The following is a 4,047-nucleotide window of genomic DNA, read 5'->3' as shown; positions in this document are numbered from 1 at the left end:
TGTGTTTTTTAACAGGTTCAGTAATTCTCCCTCCCTAACATATGTATAATATGAGGTCTCCATAAATAATTTGCGATGCTTTTTGAGCTATTGCCGATGAGATACATTCTGATGATAAGGACTGTGAGCCTAAAAGCCAGTTACAAGTGACTAATCCTTAGGAACTCCAATTGGAATACTCATGAGCAAGTCAGTACAGAATAGGAGATGGGCCATGTGGTCCTCAGTATCTTTTTCACCTCTTAATATGTTTTGCCCTAGAGTTAGATATGGATTTTGCAATCGGCTTCCTTTTGACTTAAGGTGAGTACCTGCACATCTGGAAACTTTGGTTTCCATACTCAAAAAGCTGTGCTCGCTGCTGCCCTGTTCACTTCAGCGGGGCTCGTATTGGCTGAGCGGTTGGAGGATTATACTTGTCTGGGAGGTTTGCCAGATTAATTTGGCCCACTGCCTGTTGTTCAATCTGGAGCTACTGAAGCCCTCGGTTTCTCTGGGACCCTGCTGCCAGATATTCCATATGGGATGCCCAGAAATATAGCCTAACATTAGGGAGATTTAGTTCTCCCATGTCTCAATGGGCCTATACATTTTTAATGACAATTCTTGTTTTTTGCCTACCAAATGAACCTTGAAAAGGTCTTGTGGAGCTTATTAAAGTGTGAGGTTTTAAATTCTCTGAAACAGTTGTAGTTGATATAAGAGACTAGGGAGGGTATTTATTTTAGGAAGCGGTATTCTTTCCATAATTGGTGCAGGGAGATTCATCCACCTATGCAGATGATCCTTAACATTCAGTGGCATCAGGTTTGTGCTTGGTTGTTGAATGGCCTCATTAGCATCTTAAAACTAGAATAAGGACATCATGTGTTAAGGGCTTAAGCAGGTTTCTTAGTCATAGATGTGGTGTGCTAAAAGAAACTGCAGGAGCAGAGCGAAACGGAGGGTGTTCATTTTTTGTTATTTGCTAGACCCTACAGTCTGACACAGGGGATGTGGGTGGCGCTGTGGACTAAACCACTGAGCCTCTTGGGCTTGCCGATTGGAAGATTTGGCGGTTCGAATCCCTGCAACGGGGTGAGCTCCCGTTGCTCGGTCCCAGCTCCTGCCAACCTAGCAGTTTGAAGCACGTCAAAGTGCAAGTAGATAAATAGGTACCGCTCTGGCGGGAAGGTAAACGCCGTTTCCGTGCGCTGCTCTGGTTTCGCCAGAAGCGGCTTAGTCATGCTGGCCACATGACCTGGAAGCTGTACGCCGGCTCCCTTGGCCAGTAAAGCGAGATGAGTGCCGCAACCCCAGAGTCGTCTGCTACTTGACCTAATGGTCAGGGGTTTACCTTTACCGTCTGACACATACAGTGCTGATGTTGGTGCAAATTATTTGCATGTAATGGCACAACCCAACAAAAGGAACCACCCATGTAACTGGGGCTTCCCTGTGCTTGATTATGCAAAGCAAAAGCTTCCCTGTGGCCAAAGAGCTTTCCAAGTCCATAGCCGGCAAAATATGTAAACTCCATATATTTTACAGCGGATTACCTTTTCTTCTGCTGCCTCCCTGTCCCGTACCCCTGCTCTGTTCCTCTAATCTCGATTGACATCCTCAGAGATTGTTTTGCATGCACAAGGAAACAGACAAGAAGAATAGCTGTGGCCTTCTTTTAAAATGTAGGCCTGTAATAAATGACAATGGTTTCTAGACAAGCAAGTTCAGGATGTATTTTGGAGGGAAAGGTCATAGCTCTGTGGTAGAGCATTGCTTGCTTGCTTGCATGGTTCATTCCTTGGCATCTCCAGCTAGCTATGGGGATGTCTCCTGTCTGAAACACTGGAAAGCCACTGCCTGAAAGGTAGATAGGACAGAGCTACATGGACCAATGGTCTGATTCAGGGATTGTCCACACTTCTGTCTGTCCTGCCACTTCTCCCCAGGAAAATCTGCTGTTTACTGCTGAACTGGAACAAACGCCAATTGGGTTTTCTACATCAATCAGTTTAAGGAAAGAATGTGCTTTAAATCTATAGTTTGTACACAGCCTGGGACTTGCACAGCAGCAAAGCTCACTGGATGACCTTTTGATACAGTGTAAGGCAGCTTCCTCTGTTCCTAATTTGATGAATTATGGTGGGAGCAGTTTAAAGAGAAACTGGTACATGTGCTGGCTTCTCTTCGGAATCCTTGGATTTAACTGAAGTTTATTGCTACAAATTGCTTTCAGCCACTAAAACAGGATTGCTTACACTTGAGTAGATTTAAGCTTATTTCAATCAAGTAGGAGTGGTTGTGCTTCTGAGTGATGAGTTTATGTGAACTGTATTTCTAAACAACATTACCCCTCCCCTTTCCCTCAAGGATCTTATAATTTTAACAGATGCATGCTAAGCAAATTCAACAAGTGAAACTTATCTCAAAACTGCACTTCTATGCTGGGAAAGCTTCTCTGTTGCTTTTTTTATGTTCAAGACAGTCAACTTGCCTGTGCTTGAGCAGGAGCTAATATTAAGTCTCTGTTCTTGTTTTACAAAGCGTTGAACCCTGTACTCATCTCAAATGGCAGGAAGAACAGGATTGTATCTTCATTCCCCTAACAATGCAGCCATGTTATGCTGAACATAGGATCAAACTACAAAGCTGTATTCTTTCAGCACAACCCTATGGAGGTTTTCTTGAAAGGCAGGAAGTCCCACTTTCATGTAAATGTGTACGGGATGGCAGACCTGTACATGCTTACCTTGGAAGTGACTGGAATCAGTGTCACATATTTCTGTGTTGATATGCATAGTGTTGAGGTGCATTTTATATTGGATATAGCAGGCATACTTATGAGTAAGTTTGAAAAGAAGGTTTGACTATATGCACTTTTGTTTGTAATATTTACAACAGCTTAAAGCCTCACTGGAGTATCAAATTGTGAAGTATATCCCAATGAGTTGGGGTGCTGAAATTTGGGGTACATGTTATGAAGGTGTCCAAATAATAATAATAATGGACTCTTGCACAACAATCCTTTCAAAATGGGGGTGAGGGGCTATTGATGCATCTCAAATAATGTAGTCAAGCTATTTCTGCAGCTAGGAAAATGAAATTTGGTACTGTATTGCAAACAGGACTAGACATCCTGATGACCAGAAAATGCTAAAAAGGCAGCAATTATATGTCTTTGTGTACTGAGGCCAGGAGATGCCCCGTCTCTCATTTTCTAATTTAACCTTAAAGTTTCTTACCTGCCCCACACCCCCATAGGAAGTAGTGGACCCATTAGTTTGTAGGAGGGCAGGGTGGTGTGGTCGGGACGGAAATAGGCTTCGGGGTGTGAAATCATGTTCAAGGTACTTCCATGACAGAGAAAGTGGAAACATCATTCACCCTCTGTCATAAGCGCAACGTTATTATAAAATCCTAAACAGTGGAATGGATGCACCCATGTTTACAATCCGGAGCACTTGGTACTGTATAATAAGAGGCCACAACAGTGTGCTTCAGCGTCGAGGTACCGTGTGAGCGTTCCCGACTCCAGCAAGCAAGGAGCAATGCAGAAGGCACTCATTGCTTTCTAGCAATTCATACAGGTGTCAGTTGCTGCCTGCTCAGCGTGCTCTCCATTGCATCTGATCTAGGTGGACCAAGATCTGAGTCGGTGTTGGGGAGTTTCCTACGTTCTTCAGACTGACTGGCTGGGTGTGCGTGTGTGCACACAATTGCAAACATGGATAGATCCCGTGCACCAACTTTAAAGTCCCAGGAAAGTTTCAGTGGCATTTGCCTCTAAGCTATGCACTGCCTTAAGAAGCAGACGCGTTGCCTACACCTGCATAGGAGTCGCGGGCAGGTCGCTTTGTAACCGCAGGGCTTCATTTCTCGCTAAGCCGCATGCGCGAGATTTCAGCAAGCGTTCCCGAGGATGAATCGGCGGGTGAGGAAAAAAACAAAACAACAACAACCCCAGAGCATGCGCAGTGAGGCCGCCTTAGAGGAGGCGATAGGCTGGTAGGCGACATGTGCGTTTAGCACCTCCCAGTCTCCCTCCTTCCCTCCTGCGCTTGGCGG

Source organism: Zootoca vivipara, chromosome 5 (assembly GCF_965207765.1).
Source record: "Zootoca vivipara chromosome 5, rZooViv2.hap1.1, whole genome shotgun sequence".
Taxonomy (NCBI): domain Eukaryota; kingdom Metazoa; phylum Chordata; class Lepidosauria; order Squamata; family Lacertidae; genus Zootoca; species Zootoca vivipara.
The sequence above is the reverse complement of the archived record's forward strand: the minus strand, read 5'-3'. Positions refer to the sequence as shown.